Below are 27,466 nucleotides of genomic sequence, written 5' to 3' on the forward strand. Positions count from 1 at the left end.
AAAGATGGGTCACAATATACACCAAATTTTACTTGATTGCAAATTAAATTACTTCAGCCACCATTTGAAAAAATGTGTAATGACCCAGAATGCTAAAGCAAATCTATAAATGTAATTTAAGTCCTACCAAACTTGCGACAGGATATTTTTGTATAAGTTTGGAAAATAATTCTAAAATCCATTTTGAAGAATAAATATTTAAAAATAACCAGAAAGACTTGACAAAGAAGAATAATGTGGGTAAAATTGCACTACCAGATATAAAAACTGTGTTACAAAATAACAGTAATTAAAACAGCGTGAATCTGGCATAGGATGAGAGATCAAAAACAGAATACAGAGTTCAGAATTGAGCTCAAATGTATTTGGGGATTTGGTAAATAAAAAAAATAGCATTTCTAATCAGGGAAAGAAATAGTGGTTATTCAAGAAAAGGTATTAGGACAACTGCCTAGGTACTTATGAAATAAGTAAGTATCCCTCCCTTACTCCTCATACTGAATTCATAATAGAAAATAAAGCATTAGAAAAATCTTTTTCTAGCCTTGGAGCGAGGAAGGCTTTTTTAATATATCAACAAAACTAGAACCATAAAGAAAATCCACTGACAGATGACAGACACTACTTAAAAGTGAAATAATATATATGGTAAAAACAGAACAAAGTAGAATAGGAAACCCTGTCAACAAGATTAAAAGGCGAACAAAGACCTAGCAAACATTTTTGCTACATACATATGACAAAGGGTTACAAAAGAGTTACGTTTCATCAACAGGGAAAAAATATCATGAGATATAAATAGGCAAAATAAATAATCTACAAAATAATAAATATAAACAGACAGTAAACACAGGAAAAGATGGCCAATCTCATGAATAATCAGAATGCAAGTTAAAATACTGAATTTTGTTTATCTATTAGCCAGCTAAAATTAAAAAGGTTGACAATACACTGAGGTTTGAAAGGGGAAAGAAAATGGATGTCTTACACACTATTAGTGAGAGAATAAACTAGTATGCTCTGAGAGTTGATCTGGCAACTAATATAAAATATCCATTAAGGGAACAGTCAGACAATTAATATATAATACAATTTGGAGAGTCATTCATAATCGAAAAAAAAAGTCCATCAGTAGGAGATTATTGAATATGTAATAATTGATCTATACAAGGAACTATCACAGAGACCTTATTAAGGAGACCAACATTTTTGGAATGTAGAAAGAGACCCACAGTGCTTGCTTCAGCAGCACATATACTAAAATTGGAACGATAACAGAGAATATTATTATCATAACCCCTGCACAAGAATGACCAAATTCGTGAAGCGTTCCATATTTTTACAAACCAGCATGTCCTACACATGTATCCTGGAACTTAAAGTTTTAAAAAAAAAGAAATACAAATGAAAAACAAAACGTAACAATCCAATAAAAAATGAAAACAGGCAAAAATTTAAAAAACAATAAGAAAAGGCATCCACAATATGTCAAGTGGAAAAAGCAGACTCTGGAAGTATTCTACCTCCTCAATGTTTCTTGACTCAATTGACTTCCTCCATCTCCATCATCACTCTGCAACATCCTCTCTCTCCTGGTCCCCCAGCCTCCTCTCATGACTTCCTCCTGTTGATCTTCCACACTGCAGCTGTGGGGAGAGTCCTATAAAGCTAGCATCTGAATCTTTTGCTCCTCACTTAAAAACTGTAATAGCTTGCCATTGCTCAGAAAGGTTACTGCCCTTGCCTGATCTGCTCACACCTCTGGCCCCCTCTCTTCTCTTTCTCTCCCACTTGTTCTACTGACCTTATTTCACTTCTGTTCCCGCCCCCACCGACTCCAACTTTGCTTTTTTGCACTCGTTCTGTCTGGAATCTTCTTGCTCACACTCCACCTCCCATCTCCACACTGTGCCTATTAATGCCTCTACACCTTTATGCCCTCAGCACAGATGCCATGTCCTCAGGGAAGTCTTCCCTGTTTACCCACTCTAAATCAGCTCCCGTTTTGTAAACAGTCAGCCCTCTGTATCTGCAGATGCAGAAGCTGTGGGTACAGAGGGCTGCCTGTAAAGGACTTGAGGAACTGAAGTATCCACAGGAAGTCCTGGAACCAGTCCCCGTGGATATAGAGGACAGGCAGTACTCTTATAGCTCTCTTCCTTCTTCCCCAGTCACCTTGTTACAGCTTGGAATTATGTATTTCTGGATTATATTATGACTATCCATCTCCATCTCCATGCTGAAGACAAGGACCATGTCTCTTTTCCTCATTATATCTCTGCTACATACTAAACACATTTTAGAGACTGACATGATCAGACACCAAAGCATCTTGAGTGAAAAAAGGAAAGGAGGGTGAAAGGAAAGGCCAGAGAAAGATTTGCTACTCTTACTTGACAACTGATAAGAAATAGATAAGGAACTATAAGAACTTTTAATCATTATGGTAAAAACGTACATGATTCATCACAAATTTTGAGCCATGAAAGAAGTAAAGTACTTTTTTTCTACTATATTTGTCCTTCCCAAATCAGAGACTCAATAGTATACTGCCTGGCTGTTGCACCTCACTTCCAGAAACAAGAATGAAGTCTCATCCCCAGTGGCAGGATCACTGCCCAGGTCAAATTTACAGCAAACTCTGGGATTCTGATGCCGAGAACCAGTCCCTATTGAACCCAGTGGCCTTATTTCCTAAATGTTGTCCATAATGAAACCAGTTTTATTTTCCATTTGCATACTGTAAATCAGAAAGTCAATGTTGAATTGATCCCAGATTTCTTCTTCTTACTCTCTCTTGCCATGTTCCCAAGATAGTTTCAATTTCTTGAGAAAATTTCACTATAAACCAAAAAGGGGAAGATCAATTGCCCCTTCAAATTCTTTCTCTCTTCCTAGACTTTCTATACCATACTTCACAATGCCCACCAAATCCACCCATAACCACCTAGGAAACTCAGGACAGACATTTTGCTTCCCACAGTTATCAAGCGGTTCCCAGCTCGACATTGTATTTTTAAAAATTGAAATTGCCAATGTTTATCTGTGAATGCAGATAAGTTTATCTGTCTGGGCTCTCACTTTGCATAGAGCCCAGCTGTTTCTCCCAGGTAGGGTACTCTGACCTCACTTAAGAAGGTGAAGGATACTGAAGAAGAAGACTGCCATGGTTCAAGGTGGCTAATGGTTTTATTTTTTAAGATGCAAGAAACTTACAGTGTATTTTGGCATCAGATACATATTATATAAAATGTGTATATCTGTAGGCAGATTGGCACCTGTGGATAGTGGGTGGTTGAAGATTTATAGTCAATATTTAGTCAACAGCTCAGTCACTGTCATAGATAGAAATGTCTCTGACTTCTTTTAAACATTATTTGCTGCTTCATGCTCATAAGCTTAGGTATCATTTTCCTGACCAATTATATAATTTTTTAAATAATACATCTCAAAGACGTTTGACATAATAGAAAATGGGGCTGCACGTATGTTTATACACACGGTGTGACTGAAAGAGCAGATTTCCAGTTGGCAGACCTGCAGCAGGCCATTTAACATTTCTAGAACTAAGATTCCTTACCTATAAAATTTAAAAATAAACCAAATTAGGTCCGAAGCCCTACTCCCCTTCTCATTAATCTTTTCATTTATGTAATAATCTGGTTGTATCTCACTTACAGCATTAATTAGATCTGACTTGTGTTTCAGGCATCTGAGTTTGTCATACTTTACCCACTCCCTCTACCTCCCCCAAGTTCAGGCCCTGGAAGCCAGGGGTTTTGTTTCATTCATCTGTATGTCCCCTGCTATACCCAGAAAGAGCCTTGAATGCTCACGTGCTCAGAACAGATTCCCAATCTAATGCCAGGGGCCAGGAGTGAGCAGTGCTCCTAAGGCTATGGTGATAGTCTGGATTATCCCCCTAAAATTCAAATGTTGAGGTTCTATCCCACGGGACCTCAGACCACAACCTTATTTGGAAATAGGGTTCTTACAGATGTAATTAGTTGTTAAGATGAGGTCCTTGGGGTAGACCCTAATCCAATATGACTGGCGTCCATATAAAAAGGGTAAACTTGTACACAGACACACACACAGGGTGAGGCTTCTACACACTAAGGAATGCCAGTATTCACCAGCAAACCTCCAAGAAGCCAAAGGAGAGGCTTGGAACATCCCTCAGGAGGAACCAACCCTGCTAACACCTTGGTCTTGGAACTCCAACCTCCAGAACTGTGAGACAATGTTACTGTGTTTAAGCCACTCAGTTTGTGGTACTTTGTTACTGCAGCTCTAGGAAGGATACGCCCACCAGTTGCTGCCTCAATAGACATAGAGCAACAAACCCCTCAGGGCCTCCATAGGTGTTTACCAATGTCACTGCCAAAAGTCCAAGCCCACCTGGCCATCGTCACCAGTATCCTCACCCTCACACAATCCGTGCGTCTGAGCACCTCCCTCACCCTGCCACTCCATCCACTTTCCTGTTTGGCCTTGGGGTATTTCAGTATTCTCCACTTTTTCTTAGAATGGTCCTTCCACCTCCTTGCCCTAAGAGGAAGCTGTGTTCCCCTAGAGGGAACTGCTGTCTAGAATCTGCAGCTCCCTTTAGTGGAGACTATTGGTCATTCACTCCTCATGCCTCAAGGCCAAGACTTTGAGCTGTTCAAGACTACTTCTTCCTCTTCCCCTTGCAAAACCTCCCACTTCTTTAAAGTCCACACGGTACCCTCTGCCCTCTATCCCCTGGTCATAATAGTAGCATTCACAGATGCTGAGAGAAAAGTGGTAAAGAATGCAGGCTGCCTGGGTCTGAGAACTAACAGACTTGACACTCACTAGCAATGGTGCTTGGGAAAGTTTACCAACCTTCGTAAGCCTCACTGTTCTCATCTATAAAATAAATATAATGATAATATATAAAATTCATACAGCAGTGCCTGGTACTTGGTAAGCATTATACAAACATTAGCTATTATTATGTGAGTTTTTAGGTCTGAGTCATCTTCATATGCACCTTAATGACCGTCTTCTTTCTCGGTGCCTTCCATACATGTGTGGATGACCCATCCCGACCCTGGATTGTTGGTTCTTTGATGTCCTTACTGCCAATGACCTTCTCCCTGAACCACGGATGCCCCTGGTCTTAGTCCAGCCTTACCAACTACAAAATCTATATTACTTCCAGCTTCTGAAATTAAAAAGATCCCATACTCCAATCACAGATGTTAATGTTTTGTCATATATACTTTGCATATTTTTGGAATAAATTTGTCTACTAGTAAAAAAAAAAAAGGTTCAAATGCTCTCACTATAAAAATTCTATGACTTGAAAGCTTGTTTGGAGATTCTAGCAAGGGAGTGAATCTCATGCACCTTTGACCAAAGAATACACTTCCTCTAATTATAAAATAAAACTTTTAAAAATTGGCCTGATACAGTGGTTCACACCTGTAATTGCAGCACTTGGGAGCCAAGGTGTGAGGATCACTTGAAGCCAGGAGTTTGAGACTTGAGACCAGCCTAGCCAGCAAAACAAGACTCAATCTCTATCACTAGTGACAACAACAAAAAAATCCTATGGCCTCCCATGACTTCCAATTCATAGATGCCCTTCTCAGTATTCAACAGTTCCCTCCTGCCTTTATTTGTCTCTAGCAATTTGACCCCCACACCCGTACTCAACTAGGTAAACAATGCTAGAGAAAACTGTCACACCATTGATAGAGGTACATGGATTTAAAATTTTTAAGCTTCCCTCCCTTCAGTTGCCCACATAACAATAAACTTGTTCCTTCTAAATGCATTAATAGGCATGATGCTGATGACTCTCCCCTACCTGGGTATGTAAGCAGCAGCCTCTGGCTGCTGATTCCTAATCCAACGGCTTGCCATAGTCATAAATCCCGATAATTAATGTCTATGCAAGAAGCAAGTGGGTGCCCTCCAAGCCTATCCTACACTCTCATGGTCTTTTCTGGCTTCCTGAGACACCCATAACATACTTCAAGTCTGGATATTCCATAGCAAAGTGTTTCTTTCTTTTGATGAAGCAAACTTTTAAAAAAATTTAAAGGAGAACCTGTCCTTTTCCGATAGTCTTAGAAACCATTTCCTTCTGAGACCGTGCACCAGCCTTGTAGTGAAGTCCTGTTCTCCAGTCTCTCTCCAGGCATAGTATCTCTCCTGTGCACTCACACAGTGTGTGTGTGTGTGTGTGTGTGTGTGTGTGTGTGTGTGCATGTGTGTGTTCATGCACACACAACATGTGGAGAGGCACCTCTTGGTAAATTAGGAACAAGCACCATTGAGGGGATTCAATTCACTTTAACCTTAATAGCCATTTCTTAGAGAGACTACAGAAGAGTGCTCTCACTCTAGTGGATGCTGCTATTAATAATATTGCCCTTTCCTCTCCTGAAAGAGTATTAGTTCATTCAGAAAAATCACCGTCCAAGTTAGAAGCCACAAAAATTATTTTCAGGACTCCTTTGCAGGAAGTCTTCTGGAAATCAATAATTTAATGTACTAAAAATTAACAATTTTTTTAAAACATCTATGGGTACCGTCACCTGTTTGTCCTCTGCTCAGAAGGCTTAAAACATTCTCTTATACTTTTTCAAATTCAGCCTCATCATAGCCCACTGATATTTCCAGAATCAACAGTGACTTCTAGGAATCAAGCTCCTTTCTGTGAGACAGCTCTCCCACAGGGTTACACATGTTGCCTCCAGATGACTTGGCTTTCATCCTAGAGTTTGTAATCAACCTACAGTGTGGATGCATGCTGCAGGTGAATTGTTAGCAAACCCGGAAGATAGCTCCACATGAAGCAGGTAGGAACTTCAGTCCATAAACTCATATGAGCAAGAGGTCAGCTTTAAATTTTCATTATTCCCCTTCCATTCTGAGCCTCTATCCTGCAGAGGTGGCAGGCAGTTAATCCCCAGTAAATAGCAATTCTGCTTTTCCTGGGTTTGACCTAACTTCCTGGGGCCAGGGGAGGCCTTCATAGTAGTGAGACATTGCTGAGAGCATTTGCAGTTTGTGCACACAAAGTCTCCTCTAAGAATCCCTTATTGCTCTCTGTATTATCCCTTCAAACCTGGCTGCTCTTGCCACTACATATGTTCCTGAGGACCATGAACTGTTTGCCTTCTATGCTGTACTGAGGCACCAGAGTCTCTGCGAAACTATCCAAGATCCCAGATATAACATGCTGCCAGTTACTCTAGTAGGAGAGGTAGGTGTTGCTTCCATGGGAATCTAACCTAGGATGTAAGAAACAGATTGCCCCAATCCCAGTATCTTCTGGATTCTTGGGGGTTGACTACTTCCCTACGACTTTCTCTGGAACCCAACTACGTCTCTGCCCTCCTTACTCGCCTTACATCTATTTCCCATCCTCACCCAAACTCCCCATACTGAAGGAATATTTTATCTCATCCAGGAAAATAATTTTCTCTGCCTCATAAAGTTTCTTCCAGGCATTTTACCTGGAGTCCTCCTGACCTGGCCCACCTGCTCCTGAGGCAACAAGCACATGACTGCCTGCTGCAGCTGTGCAGCCCTGTGGAGTTTCTTAGCATTCAAGGCCTTCTCAGGGCCTTGATACTCTCAGTGCTCCCTGGCTGGCTCCCTCTAACCAATCCTGCCTCATGTAAATGTCACTTCCGGACCACCCTATGCAGCCATTTATCGTCTTCCACTACCTTGCTTGTTACAGCTCATCATTTTTATAGCTGTATCATAGCTCATCATTTTTTGTTTCTTTCTTGCTCACCTGTTTATTGTCTGTATTCCCTCTGGACTGTAAATTCCCGGAGGACAGAGACTCTGTCGTGTGGTTAAGAACACAGACTTTGGAGCCAGCTTGCCTGAGTTGATATCTCAGCTCTGCCACTTACTAGCCATGTAAACTTGGGCAAGTTGCTCAACTTCTGTGACTTAGTTTCCTCATCTGTAAAATGAGGGAAACGCACCTTATAGAGTAATTATGAGAATTAAATGAGTCAATGCCTGGCACGTAGTTCTATAAAGTGTTTATTAAAATAAATATGTAGCACTTAGTATAATGCTTGAATCATAAGACATGCACGAAACGTATTTGTTGAATGTAGGAATTAATACAAGAATGAATGAATGCTACAACTCCAAACAAATGTAGTCTTCTACCTGTGATTCACTTGTTCTTCTAGCTAAGTCAGAGTGCAACAAGATCAAGGCTATTTGTTTGAATCCTAACAAGGTCAGTGTAACTTATGGCTTCTTACCAACTAACTACATCCCTAGCCTGTGTAGCCATCTAGCAATTGAATTGTGCTGTTTACAGACTGTAATGGATGAGAGTCTGAATCGGTCAATATTTGTCTAACACAACTAGTATACAAATCATACGTAGTACATGTCTTACTTACTCTAATTTTATAGTCTTATCTGCTTTGTAAATGATAGTTCTTACCTCTAACAATCCTATAAAAACTATGTCATTCTGGAACCTGAAAAGAGTAATATCAATTTAATTATGGTCTTCTTAAAATAATGTATATATATCTATATGTACATATTTACTCAAATAGCTGGTTATGATTAGAAGATCATAATTAGAAGATTAAATGATGAGCCAAGTATTTAAGCGATAATCTATGGAAGTGTCTGAAAAACCTTTCTGCTGACCAGCATACTGACATTTTATTTTCATTGCATGAAAACAAAAAAGAAAAGGAAAATATAAAATATTTAAGAAGATGTAAAAATGGTTCTTACGGATGAGTTATTATGAATTTAAGAGAGTCTCCTCTATCTACAGAGCACAGGCCTTCTTGTTTTATTCCTTTGTGGGCTTTGAGACTTCTGAGTATATAATTTTCTGTGAGCTTTGCTTTTCCTTTGTCCACTCCAGGTCACTCTACAGGACTCAATGCCATAGTCACCATGGCCCAGTCAGAAATAAGCATGGCCCAGTAAGAAAGATTACACTAATTTAACAAATAGAAATGAGTTAGAAGGATGTATTTACTGTGGGAAGATCTAGCCTATATCTGCATGTTCTGAGTGGCCAGTGCAAGTCTTCCAGGGAGGACAGGGTGGTCTCCTTACCCCACGAAGGGAAAATTACTATTTCCTTGGCCCAAACTTGCCAGCTTTTGAGGAGCACAGGGTTGTCATGGGTAAATGAGAGGGCCTTCATCTGCCTGTTTATACAGTAAACTTGAAGTCAAGCATGGAACTTTTATCCACATGACTAATGGAATGAAGACAAAAGTCAGACACATTTTGCAATGACCAACCTCTCAGATCCTGACTGTGTAGTCATTCACTGCTAATTCACATCGGGTTTTCCGCGGGGTTCATAGAACATCAGCAATTGTCTTACCCCACAGAGTATGATGTCGGAGAAGTTTAATGAATGTTCCTCACAGCAACATGTCCTATACTCCAGCATTAACTCCATAAAGTACTTAAGTAGCCTGACTTCTAATACTGATCCCTTCTTTCTGCTTTCCTTGGGTCTCATGTTCCATTTTTAAAACCCATAAAGCTAGAAGACCACATATGGAAATGATATCTCCCTGTTACACTTGATTTTATGTCAATATCATGATTCATTTTACACAGGCAGCCCAATCTAGCATTTCCTCTCCGAGGAAGCCAAAATCCCATCATGTTTTGTTCAGCTCACTGGATCAAAAATACATTGCCATATCATTTCCCCACTGGAAAACATACCACTGTCATTTTTTATGGATATCAGTCTTTAATCTTTGTTTACTGATATCCACCTCCCCCACCAATGCCTCTCTCCACTGCTGCTTAAAATTACTCATCATTCCAATAAGTTAATATATTGGAACGGAAAAACTTTGGTTTCAGTCTCAGGGATCAATTTATGATCATCTTAAATCAGCCTCTTTTTAATTGATGAGTCTACTGCAAATTGCATACTTTGGTTTACTCTGCAAAAAATACAATTAAAGTAAGGCAAAGCTGGTTATGACTCATGTATAATGAAATGAAAACAGTATCATCATTAAGCACCAAATAAAGCCATTGATTCCGTGTATTATTCTGTCAGTTTTAATTGAATTGCATTTCCCCCTTTTAGTTCTTAATTATGCAGTTCATGCTGAATCTTTATTTTTATGCACAGAATGGGATAATGTTCTCTTCCTCCTTACCTTCGCGTCTAAAAATATAAGCCTATTGAGAACAGAAAAGTCTTTGTTGGTCTTAATTAAAGCAAAACACCTGCTTTTATCCTGGGAGCTGAATGTGTTGCTGTACTGTGAGACCGTTACCAAGTGAGGGGACAATAGGGCTGCTTCCTGTTGCATGTCCACCTCCCTGACCTGTGGTCACAGCCTCTTTCCAAATTCTATCAGAAGAGGAAAACATCACACTATCTGGCAAAGGAGGTCCATGGGCCTCTCCAGCCTGCTAATGAGCATTAACTCTTGTCTAGACTGTCAGCTCTAGACAGAGCAAGGAAAAGTAGATACTGCTTAACTTGGGGGCAGATATGATTAGTGAGATAACAGTCAATCTGACAATTCATTCTTTTTTCAGTTAACTTGCGAAAGACCTAAAGGCAAAAGCAGAACTCTCTTCTCTGGTATGTGTCACATAACCGAGATTATGTGCAAGTGAAAATGAGCAAAAGGAGATGGAATGTCTATCGAACCTAGATTTGATGGAAATCCTGCTACTACAATGTAATTTCAGTAGTTAAAAAAGAGACAAAGGAAACACAACCTCTACCTCCTCTTGTTCTGTAATTGTGTTAGCTATGTCAAAAGTGCTTCTGCCAGATTCAGGTAACTGCATCACCCTAATACCTGCACAATTTTATTTCTAGGATTCAATTCACAGGAGGCAGATGTTTTTGTGTAAAGATATCAAGTGATAGATAGTGTTAGGAAGTTATTAGTCTTGGACCATATAATAAAGGAAATCTCGGGATGAAGAACCAAGGAATGAGCTCCAGTCAGTCTTTGGTACCCCACTGATATTCAATAGAAACTGGAAAATGACGAAAGATTTTATCATTGGCTTGAAACCCCAAATGACAAGGGCCTGACTCATAATAAGTATTTAGTGTGAAAGAGGAAGTTGGCTACTATTTAGACTTAACCTTAGAGTTGAGGGATTGGCCTCCTCGGGCTGAGAACATTTGATCTGATGCGTTGAAGGGCTGCCCCCCCGGAATATTTCCTACCTCTGGCATACCAGACTATGCTCTCTGTGCAGCTGCATCTCCAGCATCCATGCTAATAGAGGACACTATCTTGGAATGAGAAGAGGCACTAATCATTCTCGTACTTATTTTACCCATGTTCAAACTCATCTGCCAATATTTCCTTGTGCAATGTGCTGCACAGCATTCTAATAAGCTTATTCCAGTTTCGTCTTTTTTAAATTTCCAACCTATCCTTTGATAAAAGTAAGGAGAGAAAGGAAAATACCCAAGAAATAAGCAAAGGGATTTAGGATGGGAAGAGGGAGCTCACATTTATTGGGTTCTTTTATGTTACAGGCACTATTGGGTTCTACACATTAGTGACCAGTTTTTGTTGTTGATGTTGTTGTTTTTATATCAATGATCAGGGGTGTGTGTGTGTATGTTACACACATATATTTATGTATAGGATAACAGGAAAACAAGATAAAGTGACTTAGATACTGGACAACAAAGGGCTAAATGTAAGTGCTAGGACATGACTCTACATATTTATTATATCCCTGACTTCAGATTCTACAGTAATAGGTAGCTGGTAAGTCTATAAATAATGTTGATTTTCCACATTCATTGTTCCTAACGTCGCAGACTAATGTGTATGCCACGGTAACATCTATTTCAAATCAATTTCCTACAAATGCCTTTCACAACTATTTTGTTTCTATTAATAAATTAAAACATAGCATGCTTGAGCAATGTATTTTTTGCTCCATGCAAATTCACAGAGATCCAAAAAGATTATGAGGGAGATAAAGTTTGCATTTACAAGAGACTCCCCTTCAGAAGGGTTTATAAAATTATTCTTTCACTATTCAAAATAGGAAACCATAAAACAAGGAGATTATAAGAAATCCTTGGCATAAATTCACATGAATACTGCCTGCCAACATTTTAATTAAGGATAATAGGTTGGCTTATCAAATATAATTGAGGAAATATTGACCGAAGGTTGGTTTGTCTAAGGGGCAGGCAGTGGAACATGAGGTTCTAGACACAGCTTCTCTCACATTTCCCCTTGACTACATTTGTAAAGGGTCATTTTCCATCACCTTGCTTTCTCAGACCTAGAAACAGGTAAATTAGAAGGCCCAGCTGGATCTGACAGCCAGGTTCTGTGGAAGTGGAAAGCATTCTGGTGCTGATAAACTTTTCAAAGTTAGACACCAAAGGGATCCTCATGTCTTTGGGAATCCAGTAGGATTCTTGTGCCAGAGGAAAGCTTATTCTTCACCCTGGCTATAACTTGGGCCTCAACAAATTCTCTGATAAGATTTACTGAAATACTTCTGAATGTAGGACAACAAAGATTTTCCCTGCCAGCACAAAGGAATAACTTTCCTGAGATTTAAAAACCAGCATATATTCAAGGAATAAAAGGAAATTGACTAGCAAAACTATCTTATGAAATACATCTCTTGATTCCTTAATGTCATGCTCTTTATGAGCCAGATTTTCTCATGGCGTAAACTACTCCCTGATTGTAAATTAAGTACCATATGAATAACTTGCCTAATGTATTCCAGTGATCTAAGGTTAATGTTTAACTATTAACAGAAAATAGGATTCCAGGTAGTATAACCTGGGAAGAATACCATTAGGGTACCATTTAGCAAATTCTGTTTAAGTCTTATAATAAAGGAGCAACTTAACTTCTAGAGAAATTTCAGCCAATGAAGAAATTGATGTGAAAAGAATCCATCCCCTGGGCTGGGGTATTTTATGTTTCAATATTGAAACTTGAACATTTTTTTTGCACCAGAAAAGTTATTCTTAGTCGTTGGCAGAGTGAATCCATGTTATCGTGCATTCTGAAGCAGTTCAGCTGAATCTAATTAGAACATCTGCAGATTTATGCAGCTTTCTGTATATTAAAGTCCCAACCCTTGTGAAATAAATATTTCTCCTCAATCCTTTATTTTTACCCTTCTCAGGGTTAATCAGACTAATATCATATAAATTTTAACAACCATTTTTATGATCCTAGGATGAATGGTGCAATACAAGTCTAAAATATCAAGATCTTATAAATAGTGTCAGTATATACTGGCTTTCAATGCCTTCCTCCTGGCCATCAATTTTGGCTTAGAGAAAGGGAAATCATTATGAACTCAGTCACTTGCTTCTTCTTATTAGTTTTTCAGAGATTTTCAAGGTGATCCATGCATTTCTGGGATGTTAAGGAGAACTTGTTTTGTCTTAATGTCTCTTGATAGAGAACTCATTGAATCATGTAGGCAATTAAGCAAAAAAAGGTCAATTTGGTTTTGCCACTTAGACAAATTATGCAGACTCACGTACAAAATGAATGTTTTGCTAAAGTTAGCTTTAAAATATTTCTTGGAAAACAAGGCTACCATCTTTCTTGGGTAACAAAACACCTAGATGCAGCACTTCACATTAGGACATTTTTTTTGGCTTAACCAGCCTTCTGTGTTAGATCAGGCTCACCTCAAGCTGATGAGTAATTTCTACTTCAGTCATATAACACCTCAAGGTGTTACCAATTACTCTTAAAATTAGTTTTATTTCAGGCTGACAAGCAGTGCAGCAAAAAGATGCCTAATCCTGGAGTCAGAGAGCCCTGTGGAAGCACCAGCTCTATCACTGGGCAATAATCACACTGCCTACAAGCTTAAATAATTCATGGGTAAAAAAATACCATTTGACCCAGCAATCTCATTACTGGATATATATCCATAGGAATATAAATCGTTCTATTACAAAGATACATGCACACCTATGTTCATTGCGACACTATTCATCATAGCAAAGACATGGAATCAACCAAAATGCCCATCAAAGATAGAATGGACAAAGAAAATACGGTACATATACACCATGACATACTATGCAGCCATAAAAATGGATGAGATCATTTCTTTTGCATGGATATGAGTAGAGCTGGAAGCCATTATCTTCTGCAAACTAACACAGGAACGAAAACCAAATACCACATGTTCTCACTTATAAGTAGGAGCTGAACAATGAGAACACATGGACCCAGGGAGGAAAACAACACACTGGGGGATGTCAGGGGGAGGGGGCGGCAGGGAGAGCATCAGGATAAATAGCTAATGCATGCAGGGCTTAATACCTAGGTGATGCGTTGATAGGTGTAGCAATCATGGCACATGTTTACCTATGTAACAAACCTGCACATCCTGCACATGTACCCTGGAACTTAAAATACAATTAAATTAAATTTTAAAAATAAACTATTAAGAGAAGATTCTGTGATTCCAGAGTGAGGAGTAATGTATCTAATCAGAAAATCACGGCTTATTACTTAAAAACCGATAGGTGTATTTTGTCTTTGAATCTTGAATTTTATTTTAAGTATTTGTTTTGAGAATAGAGGCCACTAGCCCACCAAAATATGATAATGTCTGATAAAGGAAGAAAATCCCTAGGAAAAGTTTCAGCAGATTTCCCCAATATCATATTATAGACTCCAGATATAGAAATCCAGAGTGGATCTGCAGGGAGCAATGAAATTCTACATCAGGATATAAGGCAAGATATTGAAAATGCTAAATGAAATCTTGGCTCTATCACCTTAAATACAAGAAAAAAATAGTAATAATAATAATTCATGGGTAAAATAGGGATTTACCCAGCAATTTTAAAGATTAAATAAAATAATATGTGAAACTAGTACATGCTCAATAAATAAGAGCTGAGATACAGAGATGGAAGCCTTATAAATGGAGCATGAAAAAAGAGACCCTTTTCCTTGGCAGTTAAAAAAATTGAACATTTGTTTAATTTTTTAAAAAAACCATTGTCAACTCTTATTTTTTAAAACAAGCTCTGGTAAATTTTATCAAAGGGAAATTTTATGTGGTTTACTTTTCACCAGTCTGTCCTGGCATGCTTCTGACGATATCAGAATCACCTGGATCAATAATAGCCAGTGTGCATACTCCGTAGTATTTTCCTCATGCTGTGCCCAGTTCAATATTATTGCCACTGTAGTGATGGACACCAGTTTTTACCAGCATTGCATATCACTCTATTGCTGATTTCCTCAAAGTTGGGCAGATGTTAGCAGTTAGTGAGAATGACCAATTTCACTTTGCCTCATCTCAATCTTCAGAGTCTGCTTGTACCCCAGCACGTACTTTCCACTTTTCATAATGATTTGGAGCCTAGAGTTGATCAACTCCAGCAGCTTTTTTATCTTCTTTGCAGCCATCATCTTCCTACCTTAGGTGCAGGATGGCCCCCAACCAAGAGCTGCCGCTGAGATGGCCAGGGAGCGAGAAAGGCCACTGTCAACTCTTAAAAGACTGTTGCAGGGTTGGGTATGGTGGCTCATGCCTGTGATTCCAGCACTTTGCAAAGCCAAAGTGAAAGATGGCTTGAGGCCAGGAGTCTGAGGCCAGCCTGGGCAATATAGCAAGACACCCCATTTCTAAAAAAAAACTAAAACTTAGCTGTGGTTGGCCAAGCTACTCCAGTGAGCTGAGGCAGGAGGATTGCTTCAGCCCAGGAGTTCAAGATTGCCGTGAGTTATGATCGTGCCACTGCACTCCAACCTGGGTGACACAGCAAGACCCTATCTCTAAAAAGTTACATAAAATAAATTTTAAAAGACCATTATAAACAAATTCCATCAGGTTCTTCTAATCAATTAACGCTTTAAAGCAGTGGTTCTCAAAGTGTGGAGCCTGGACCAATGTCAGCAGGATCACTTGGGAACTTGTTAAAATGCAAATTCTTGGGTCCCAATGCCTACAGAATCAGAAACTTCTTCAAGGGTGAGGCCCAGCAGCCTGTGTTAAACAAGCTTTCCAGAGGACTGTGCTGTATGCTTCAGGTTGAGAAGCACTGCGTTAAGCCTTCCTTCAAATACCAGCATAACTTCAAGGCTTCCACCATCTCAAGGGTCTTGCAGAAGGTCCGTTCTTTGTTAGGATGTGCAGATTCCTAGTAGATGTGCTGAACAATCTGAGCCTCCACTTCCTCCTTCTTGGCATTCATCTCCTGCTCTTTATTCAGGACTAATTGATGTTCACACTGGCCAATTAGTCAATGCTACAATTCAAATGGCCCCAGCTGTACCCAGAATTAACATGAAAGCTTTCCTAAAATATTTGAGTGGGTTTTGTAAAAAAATCACAGATTTTCCTTTAAAAAACAAGCATTTGGGCCTATTTCTCTTCAGGTATGAAGGTGAATTTTTCATGTATTATTTTTTCAATATAATTATTTCATGCATTTGTTAAATACAGAGCCTGCTAAAAAATTTGTTGAGACTTCCACAGATTGATAAGGAATAAGATAAAAGTAGATGTACATCTTCATTATAATCAACTACCTGCATCAAGCACCTATTACGTCCCAGTCACTGTTCTAGGTATGAAGGCTTCAGACATAAACAAGACAGATGGGGTCGAATTGGACAGAGGGTAGGGGAGTCTGTAACTGCTACAGCCTGCAGTGTAGTGGAGGGCAGAACACTATAAATAAATCAATAAATTAATAAGTACAATAATTACAGATTGTATTAAATACTCTGCAAGATAGAAACAGGATAATGTGACAGAATCCCTGGAAGGGGTGGCTTCTTTAGACAGAGTGGTTGAGAAAGGTGTCTTTAGGAATATTATATCTGAACTTAGTCCTGAAGAATGAAAGGAGCTACTTAAATGAAGAGGTGGAGGAAAGTGGAGGATTTCAGGCAGAGGATTATATGGCAAGCAACAACTTTGCACTTTTTGAAATATGAAGGAAAGCCATAGTAAGTTCACAGGAAAGAGAAAGGCATTCCTGTGTCTAAAACTGGCCAGAAGCTTATTTAGCTTTCAAGAAAATTTACATATATTTCACAGAGACAGAGAAAGAAGTTAACAATTACAGGAAAGGGTGTTGGGGAAACAACATTAAAAACAAAATCTCCTCCAAATACAGAAAATCTCTCTACAGACTAGAAGAGAAAGGAAGTAATCTTATTATTGAAAAAGCAATGAATAAGAATATGATACCTATCACAGGGAATCCATTAAGAGATTCCAAAGATCAAAAGACATCTCATCCTCTTACCATGTGGTACATAGTTGTCGTCAAGATAAACAATAACTAGTTGACAAGTAAGAGGATTTGGCAACAACATTTGTCACACATAGGTCTTTCTATATTTACTTGGTAGTTGAGGTGACCATCTGTGTTAACGATTGCCTTTATTCAAAAGAAAAATAAACTTTTAATGATATGAGATAATTTTGCAACTTGGAGTGAGGCACCTGATCTCCCACAGAAACCTGGAAATAGGGGCACTGTCTTCCCTAATTACATTTGAAAAAGATATCTCCCAGGTCCTTGAGAAAGGCATTCCTGTGTCTAAAACTGGCCAGTATCTTATTTAGCTTTCAAGAAGATTTACATATATTTCACAGAGACAGAGAAAGAAGTTAACAATTACAAGTCTTCTAAGTAAATGCTCTAAGAATAAAGGGTTGGGGAGGGGGAAGTCTTTCCTTCTATTTTCAGCAAGAAGAATTAAGCCTGTTAATTTTAAATTGTATTGGCCCTTACAAAAGGCATGAATTAAAGTAACAGGGACCAAATTATGCAGGATCTTAGAAGAGTTCACCTTTTACTCTCAGAAAAATGGAAACCCTTTGAAGGTTTGTAACATGATCAAATTTGTATCTTTAACAAGGCATCAAGTCCCGGATAGAACGTACTGAGAAGAACACAACATCACGCTTGGGATAATTCTTGTTAAAAATGTGTAACCCAATCCAATCACAGAAAACAACAGACCAGACCAAATTGGGGAACATTCTATAAACGAACTGACCAGTGCTTTTAACAAATGTCAAGAAAGAGTAAGGATCTGTCACAAATTGAAGGACGCTAAAGAGCTACAACAAGTAAATGTAATGTGGGACATGGGCTTGTATTTTGGACCAGAAACATTAGTGGAAAAACTGGTGAAAATTGAATGAGGCTTAGTTAATAGTATTACATCAATGTTAATTTCCTGCTTTCCAAAATTGGTTATATATGTAAGATGTTAAAATTAGGAGAAGCTGAATGAAGAATATATGAGAACTCTCTGCACTATTTTTGTAACTTTTTTTATAAATTTAAAATCATTTCAAAATAAAAAATTTAAAAGCAAAAGAGGTTTAAAATATTTTAAAATATCATTTAGGATACTGAGTTAATAAATGATTAAGTGGGGAAAAAGAAGTGGGCAGGCCAGTTAGGAGACCAATGAAAAAAAAATTGGTAAAAAATAAGAGTTTGAAGATGTTAGTAGCAAAGATGGAGAAAATTAAGACTCAAGATTCATTTTGGGTTCAGAGCTGAGACAGTACGGGGGTATCTACTGAGTGTGAGAACTGAAGGACAAACGTACTTTCTAGAACTTTGCATAAGTAACTGTTTGGATGTGCCATTTTTTCAAAAAGAAGGAACTAAGGGAAACATAGGTTTCAGGCTAGATGATCCTTGGTTTCAACCTCTCCTCTACAATGTTGTATCACAAATCCAGTTTCCTCTCTGAGTGAGCAGTGAGCATTGATCAATGTTATAATGAACCATATATGATTTTAACATTATTATTAATAGAAGTGGCCAGAGACACTTCAAACCCCAGTTTAGACCTGTGTACAAGGTAAAACCAGCAAGTAAACTAGTCTAAGACTTGTTGCTTACCGGCATTTAGTTTTAGATTGATATTTCTTTTCCTTCTCTCACCCCACATTACTTTAGAGAGCAAACTAGTCAGCAACAAGGAGTTAATCAGAACCCTGACTAAACCTTTTGGTACTCTTAATTTAGCCAATTGTGGAAGCCAAAAAAACACCCACTACCTGTTTTTTTTTACTCAAAAAGTCATATTGCACTATGTGGACTTATAGATTGCCTAATTTTAACTAAACTTCACAAAATGGATAGTAAGGACAAAAGATAATACTTACTAATACAAAAAAAAAAAAGAAATGACAGACCAGACCTTTTCAATTCTAGTGTCACCTCCTCATCTGCCACACTACAACTTAAAAGTAAGCACGAATTTAATCAGAAAAAGCAGTAGCATTCGACTCTATACTTTTAAAAGAATAAATAAATAATTACAACTTACCCCTTCCAGGTAAGGATGACCTTGTGCAGAAACTGAAACTGTCATTACTTTTGAAAACAAGTCTATACTCTGCCTCCATTCTGAGCATTTTTGAACTGATTGCTTAGAAATGTTTTCATTAATATATGATTTTGCCACCATAAACCACGCAAGTCTTCCAGACGGTTCTCATTATGGAGAAGAAAGGTCCCCACAGTGCTTCTGCACTCCCACCCTGCATCCTCATCTCGACTTTTTCAGAGACTTTGAAGCCCTGACTTTTAAGGGAACAGGCTCCTTCAGCATGGTCCTGTGGCAGTCCTGGGGAAAGACGGCACATCTCAGCAGACCCTTCGACCGCGACATTTGGACTCAGAGGTCACATCGCGTAAGTTCACAAAGTGGCCTGGCCACTTGCTAGCTTTGTGACCTTACGCAAGTTGTGTATCTCCTTGAGCTCCACTTTTTCATTAGAAAGTGAGGATGGACATAATGCCTCCACACAGTAGTGAGAGGATCTAATAAGCCAGGGAATAAAAAGCATTTAGAACAAAGCCTAATACAGGTTGGCAATTGTTAAACTAAATTAAAATTGGGCCTGAGAATGCCCCTGTCCTGAGTCCTTAGGTAATGTATTGTAACCTAACCTAGTACATTAACTAAACTCTAACTTAGGAGTTTACTCAAGTAACAAATGTTAACAGCTGGTCTCAGTCAATCACAGATCACAGTAGCTGAGTTCCAGCCAATCATAGTCAGCCAGCTGATTTGAATTAGACAAAACACCAAGCTGTTGCCTATTAAGCTGTCCCTGTGACTTCCATTTTCTGTCCATAAATGTCTGACCACATTGCAGCCAGGGAATTCTTTGAACCTTTTCTGATTCTGAGAACCAGAGGCTAGAATCTTATTTATGACTTTTAAATTGTAAATAAAAACCAATTCAATGTTTAAACTAAATTCATTGAAATTTTGCCTTTTGCACTACTATTGTCTTACTATGTTTCCTAGAGGTAGGCAGCTCCCTAATTTTTGGTTTCAGAATTGTTCTGTCCTGGATCAACCATTGTGTTCTCCTTAGTTCAAGCATGAGCCATTTTTAAAACATGCAGATCTCCCAACATGAGCACATTAAACTGAACTGAAAATATTTAAAAGTAATAGCAAAACGTAACAGTATCAAGAAGAGTTCAGCTTTCCTAGTAATTAAAGATACGTACAATAAAGCCTATGACATACCATTTTCATCTATGAAGTTAGAAATTTTAAAAAATGTATGTAAAACATATTAAATGCATATGTACACATGTTAGTAAGGTGAAGGGAAATAAGTATTTGCATATGCTTTTAGTGAAAGTATAAATTAGTACAGCTTTCCCAGAATCCCAAATCAATCTGACCCAACAATTTTGCTTGAGGAGGTAATGCTTTTTTCTTCCTACCAGATAGCAGAACACATTATAAGGCTATAATAATTAAAACAGCATATTTTTGAACAGAGAACAGAACAGAGAGACATGACTTTTTGGTATATTAAGCTGATATTTAAAATCAGTGGCAAATGATGGAATGGAAAAGAAATGATTTAAAAACAACTAAATATTCTTTGGAAAAAGCATAAAATTGGATCCCCTCCTCATACCTTTAAGCAAAAACAAACTTCAAGTGGATTAAATATGTCTACATAATAGCCCTAGAAGGAAACATATGTAAGTATTTTTATAATCTTTGAAAGGAGAAGGCCTTTCTCAGCATAGGCATAAGACCTAGAACTCATGAAGAAAATGACTGAATTTGTACTGCAATTAAAAATATGCATATGGCAAGAATGGCCATAATTTATAAAATCAAAAAATAATTGATGTTGGTATGGATATGGTAAAGGGCACTTCTACACTGCTGGTAGGAAAATAAACTAGTACAACCACTATGGAAAACAGTGTGGAGATTCCTTAAAAAACTAAAAGTAGAACTACCATTTGATGCAGCAATCCCACTACTGGGTATCTACCAAGAGGAAATGAAGTCATTACATGAAAAAGATACTTGCACATGCATGTTTATAGCAGCATGATTCACAATTGCAAAAATGTGAAACCAACCCAAATGTCCATCAGTCAATGAGTGGATACAGAAGTTTATTTACACACACATACACACACACACACACACACACACACACACACACACACACACACACTATGGAATACTACTCGGCCATAAAAAGGAATGAGTTAATGGCATTTGCAGCAACCTGGATGGGACTGGAGACTATTATGCTAAGTGAAGTAATTCAGAAATGGAAAGCAAATATCATGTTCTCACTCATAAGTGGAAACTAAGCTGTAACAATGCAAAAGCATAAGAATGATATAATGGACTTTGGGACTCGGGTAAGAGGGGAAGGGTGAGAAGAGGTAAGGGATAAAAGATTACAAATTGGAGTCAGTGTACACTGCTCAGGTGATGGGTACACCAAAATCTCACAAATCACCACTAAAGAATTTACTCATGTAACCAAATACCACCTGTTCCCCCAAAACGTTATGGAAATAAAAAATTTTTAAGTAATTTTAAAAGTAAAAAAAAATGAAAAAAATACATGTATGGCATAAAAAGCACTATAAGTAAAATTAAAAGATACATGATGAACTGAAAGAACACATTTGCTAGACATAAAAAATGAAGAGGTAAAAGTTTCCATAAATCAATTAAAAAGATATATTTTAATAGAAAAATATACAAATAATTCAAAGAGAAAATTCACTGAAATGGAAATAGAAACAGACATAAACACTGAAAAGGTTATCAGTTTTTAAAATTATTTTGGGAATATAAATTAAGCTACATGTGAGTTTCTGGTTATAAGGTTGGCAAAATTTTGTTATGTTCAAGAAAGCGCAGAAATGTGGAAATTCACACTGCTGTTGAGGGTGTAAATTGGTACAACTTTCTAACAATTTGGAAATATTTATTAAAATTAAAAAGCCGCACATCTTGTTACTCTTCTAGGAAGCTATACTATACAAACACTTAACATGTACACAGATATATGTCCAAAAAAGATTACAACAGGTTTTGCTTATAATAGAAAAAAAAAAAAAAAGGAATAGTCCAACAGTCCATCTGTTGGAGAAGTATGGGTGGAGCAAAGGCACAGTGATTCAGCTGAAAAGGGGTATAGAATCAGAAAAGATTTAAAATAGTGATTAAAAAATAAATATAGCCCAAGTGTTACAATCAAACTACTGCTTTATATAGCTCATCTATGATAAAATACAACCATTAAAAATGATGCTTTTGAATATTTACTTAAATAGGAAAAGGTTCATGGTATACTGATTAGAATGAGGCTGTCATATCATATGTTGGAAATGACCCATATTTGCAACATACATACTCTAAGGAAGGATAAACACCAATATGTGAACAATGGACATCTCTGGGTGGGTAAGAAAGAAGTTACAAGGTAGTTTAATTTATACTTTATGTTTGCATTTTCTAGTTTTTTTCAATAGTCACAATTAACTTTTGTAATTAAGAAAATGAAAGTTTAACAACAACAACAAAAAATGAAGTCAGGAGAGGGAGAATTCCTGAACTACAGCAGAGTACTCATTTTATCTTTCTCCCCAGACCCTAACTATCTAAAATAAAATGCTTTATGTTTATTTTGTACATGCAAAAACAAAATGTTTTAATCTTTTCATCTTCAAAGCATCCACTGTACCAAACACATTCACATCTGTTAATCTCTTATTTTGGGGTTTCGGAATTCCTATGGTGGGATTTATGAAATCCACATTCTGCCGTCACTCTTCACATGAGGGGTTTTAGAAAATAGCATGGATGAAATGTGCTAACCCTGGCCTTGGAATGCAATCATTCTAGAAAGTATATTTATTTTTTATTTTCTTAACCAAAAAATCAGTAGATGTTTTGGCTCTATAAAGAAAAATATTTGCTTTCAATATGAAAGCTCAGCTGCAATGGGAAGAATATATAATGCATTGTAAGAAAAGTTTAAAGTTATAAGCTTGTGTGGCCAGGCATAAAAACTCCTAAAAACTGTGACCATCCAAGGATTTCTTTCTGAATGAGTCTTTTATTCCAATGAGTTGGCACAGTGAAACATGCACTGCATTGTTCTGACATCACACCAGGGTGAAAACACACAGTTCTGTTGACATCAATACAATGCACTACAATATATTTTTTATATCCTCTGTAGGTGTTCTGAAAGGAATCTATTGGTGGAAATGTTAAAAAAAAAAAATGCAGGAAAATCCCTGCAATGAATAGAGTACTAAAGTATTTCAATTTCCTAGGAAAAACTGGAGTCTACTTAAAAATGTGATGGTAACATGAAGCATACAAATGGAAATAAATTTTCAAAGGGAACATATAAAACACTTTTCCTGTGTCACAGTTTACTATGCAAATTCCATACATCTTAGTATAATGTATGCATAAGACAATTAGTTTTTCAGGCAACCTGTTCATAATACACCTCAGCAGATCAAGAGAAACTTAATTTTGACGTAGACATAATTTTATTTCTCACCCTGCTCTGTTGTTTTCATGCTTTCTGGTCTTAGTCAAAATTATCTTTTATTTGAATTCTTATGAATGAGTCTTCTTGTAGACTGCATGATCCCTCCATCGTATTTCAGAAACTAAAAAATAAAGAATTACCAAATGCCGATGTGGTTGGTACTATAGATAGCACGAGATGAAATAAAACCAGTGGGAAGCCAGACAAGGAAGTAACAGATGCAAAGTGTGGACTCCAAGGGTCTTGGATACTGAATATTCAAGTATAAGATCTCAGAGTCTTGTTACATGCAGCTTGATTCAGAAACAAGAGACGCACAGGGGAAGCTACTCAGCAAAATCAATTCATCTCAGCCATGTGAATGTATTAGTCTCCTGTGACCCTCACATTGTGCAAGACAGTAGCTCCAAATGAACTAAAGAAATTAGGGTATTTCATCATTTTCTAGTTTAATTAGATTTTTATAGATAGATGTGAATTAAAAACAGTATAATATAGTGAGCTCAAATTAACATAGCCTCCATTGTATACAAGTGTCAAAATGAGTGATTTGAGATTCTCTATGCAAGCATTTGCTTTCTTACATGAACCTATCTATATAGTACAATATCCATATAATAGTAATTTTGTCTAAAAATGTGTAGAACACCTAAAATAAAGGCATGTATGAGACAAATCATGAAAGCAATTTTTAGAAACTAATTTAAGTTTTTTTGATTAATGTACATGATTGCCTGAGAAGACAAGAATTTTTTATATTTATTTTTAAAAATTATAAAGAATTTTAAAGATTTGTAATTGGATAGAATATAAATAATGTAAAATTTATTATTTTACTTATTTTTAAGTGTACAATTTTGTGGCATTAAGTACATTTTCATTGTTGGGCAGACATCACCACCATCCATCTCCAGAACTTTATCTGTCCAAACTGAAATGCCATATCCAGTAAACAATAACTCCCTATAGTAAGAAGTTCTAAATGCAGGAAAAATATCAACACGTACACAATGACATCATCTGCAAGTCAAAGTTAAAATAATGAGAAAAGGTTTTGATGTGATATGTTTCCCCAACTATATATACAATCTCTATTATGATTTTGTGCTATATTCTAGCAGTTTTATTCAGTCATGCTTTCACTAACTGTATATTTATCATCTAATTGGCTCCCTATTTTCAATTAACCCCCCAAGAAACCAGGAAAAAAATCATCATTGTCATTTATCATCTGAGTCCAATGGGTCCTTTTTTTAAATATATATTTTAAGTCATTTTACAAATAATTTATGGAATAATAAAGGGATAATGAAAAACTTATTTAAAATTTCATAAGAAGTTAAATACACCAAACCTCATTGGGTCAAGTAAATGCTGGAGCACAGGCATTGTAAAGGATGAGTAGCACTGTCACACACTTTGTGAGAGTCCCATCACAAAATACTGATGGACTGGATGGAATCCTTCCTGACTGAATGACAAACTGAAGAAAAATACCATTGTTTTGGTGCACCTAGAAATGTATTGTTCACTCAGCTTTTCTTGAGTTGGAGAAAAGTCATGCAGAGTATCACCCTCTGAAAACTCACAATCTCTAATTTTGCATGTGATTAATTTCACCGTCATCAGTCAAAAGTAAAATGCTGCTCTCCACCTCTTTGCATGTACCCTTTGATTCATCGTAAATTTTTTTAACCAGATTTATCTATCTCTTTCCTTTATCATTTTGGGCGGAAAATATAAACTTTGAAATTCTTCATTGTTTTTAATGGAAGCTAAAACCAGACCACAAAGATGATGTCTGCAGTCTCCTCTTATACTATTCTTAAAAGATGATACAATACTTTGGGTAACACAATGAGGAAACTGAAGAATTACTAATATATTCTTCTTCAGTCTCAAATTTAGGGAATTCCATGATTCTTATGTCTTCTTAATAGTCTGCTTAGCCTAATTGTTAATAATTAATGAGGAATGATGAAATAATTCCTAAGACAATGAACTAGCACAATGTTCCAAGATGTAAAATATAATAATATTAAGATCACTAAGAACTTATTATGTATCTTGGATTTTCAAAAGAGTTTAATGGGCCTATACAGTAATTACAAGATTTATTTTTTTTTCTGTTAAAGTAATAGATTTTCCCTTTGTTCTTTTGAAGGCTTTGAAGAAATAATAAAGTATCAGTCCTTACAAATATTTATATCTGTTTTTAAAAATTTCAAATGCAAATCAGATCCAATGGACCTTAATGGCATACCAATGACATAGATTTATTTTAGAACTGAATTTTGTATCGCTAACATGGAAAAACCAGTAACACCTACCCTTTCGGTTAGAATTGTGTCCCTTTATATACTCTACCTAAAGTGACAATGGCTTAAGCAGATATATTTCTCACCGAAAAGTAGTCCAGAGAGACAGAGTCCAACCTTAGAAATGGCAGCATCATAGTCATTAGGCAGAAGTAGACGTCTACTTTTCTGCTCTGTCATTCTTAGCATGAGTCTTTTTATTCTCAAGATTGCCTCATGATCCAATGTAGCTACTGTTGCTCCAGCCATCTCATCTATATGGGAGGCAGGAAGGAAAAATGGGCCTAGAGAAGGAAGTATGCATGTCTAGATTAGTCAGCATCCTGTGAGCATCTTTACTGGGTGTCACCTATGGCATTTCTGCTTATCTCACTGGCCAGGACAAAGTCACAAGACCACACAAAGGTGCAAGGAAAGCTAGTCCTAACAGTCTTTTAGCTGGTACATTGCCACTACCAATAATAAAGAGATTCCTTAGGAAAGAAGCAGCAAATAATGGATATTGGGTAGCAAACAACAGTTTATGCCACAACTACCAGAAACGTAAGATAACCACAAATACGTACAAGAAAAACAAACTATTATTAAACTATAATATATACTGTTGATAACTATAGTTCAAAGCCCAAAATCTTCCCACACTCAGTTTAAAAGGGAAAGATGAAGCACCAGAAAAATGTTGATGATTTTCTCCCCGACCCCAATCAAAAGCACTGAAAGAGACAGTAACTATTTTCCCTCAGTGATTTGATAATTTAGTGATTTAGAATTATTTAATGTCATATTTGTGTAACATGTAAAAGCACTTTCTAAATGGCCAGTGGTATGCAGCTCGCATTTGGAGAAACACTGGCTTTCACAAAGAATTCATTAAAGGAGATAAGATCATAGAGGCAAAATGAGGATAAAGAGTGATAAAAGACTTTGGTGCTAAATCAGAAAGATTCTAAATTAGAATTTTGGAATTTATACCTGTAAGGGTATTTAGACATTATCTAGCCATAGAATCATAATCTTGCTGTTTATTGCAGCACTATTCATAATAGCTAAGATATGGAATCAACCTAAGCAACTATCCATGAATGAATGGATAAAGAACATGTGTACATATATACAACAGAATAGTATTCAGTCATAAAAAAGAGTAAAATCTTGTAATTTTCAACAACATGGATGGAACTGGAGGACACTGTGTTAAACAAAATAAACCAGGCACAGAGAGAAAAATACTGTATGTTCTTACTCAGGTGTGGGACCTAAAAAGAAAAACAATTCAATTC

At 37.1% G+C, this 27,466-nt stretch overlaps 1 protein-coding gene, 1 non-coding gene and 1 pseudogene across 2 annotated transcripts in view; 2 read left to right on the forward strand and 1 right to left on the reverse strand.

Moving 5' to 3' along the window:
• Nucleotides 1-27,466, forward strand: part of CDH20 (cadherin 20) — a 220,430-nt gene that overhangs the window by 56,481 nt on the left and 136,483 nt on the right. The window lies entirely within an intron of this gene.
• LOC116561881 lies at nucleotides 1,234-1,341 on the forward strand. Its single transcript, XR_004273651.1, has one exon. It is a non-coding gene; the product is annotated as a U6 spliceosomal RNA (small nuclear RNA).
• On the reverse strand, nucleotides 15,011-16,037 carry LOC116561742 (annotated as a pseudogene).

This window comes from Sapajus apella, unplaced genomic scaffold, assembly GCF_009761245.1.
Source record: "Sapajus apella isolate SASKATOON/1434 unplaced genomic scaffold, GSC_monkey_1.0 scaffold30, whole genome shotgun sequence".
NCBI classification, from domain to species: domain Eukaryota; kingdom Metazoa; phylum Chordata; class Mammalia; order Primates; family Cebidae; genus Sapajus; species Sapajus apella.